At 32.1% G+C, this 240-nt stretch overlaps 1 protein-coding gene across 1 annotated transcript in view; it reads right to left on the reverse strand.

The window, feature by feature from the left end:
* LOC119586071 (gamma-glutamyl hydrolase-like) overlaps positions 1-240 on the reverse strand; it is a 9,028-nt gene that overhangs the window by 4,038 nt on the left and 4,750 nt on the right. The gene's annotated exons all lie outside the window — the stretch shown is intronic.

The raw sequence follows: 240 nt of genomic DNA on the forward strand, positions 1-240 counted from the left end.
GCATATTTTGGGGTCTGATTTGAAGAAAAAAGATTATTAAAAAAACAAAAACAAAAAGAAAAAGGAAAAAGTTTACACGTGTCATATTATCGCGACGCTCACCAAGGCAACACGTGTCATTTTTATTCGTTTGTTTTTTTTAATCATTTTTCACTTCCTTCGCTCGCTGTTTATTTCTGTATCATGATATCTTGCTTGGAAATAAGTGCATCCACACATTTTAGCTTCAAATCTTAAGTC

This window comes from Penaeus monodon, chromosome 20, assembly GCF_015228065.2.
Source record: "Penaeus monodon isolate SGIC_2016 chromosome 20, NSTDA_Pmon_1, whole genome shotgun sequence".
NCBI classification, from domain to species: Eukaryota; Metazoa; Arthropoda; class Malacostraca; order Decapoda; family Penaeidae; genus Penaeus; species Penaeus monodon.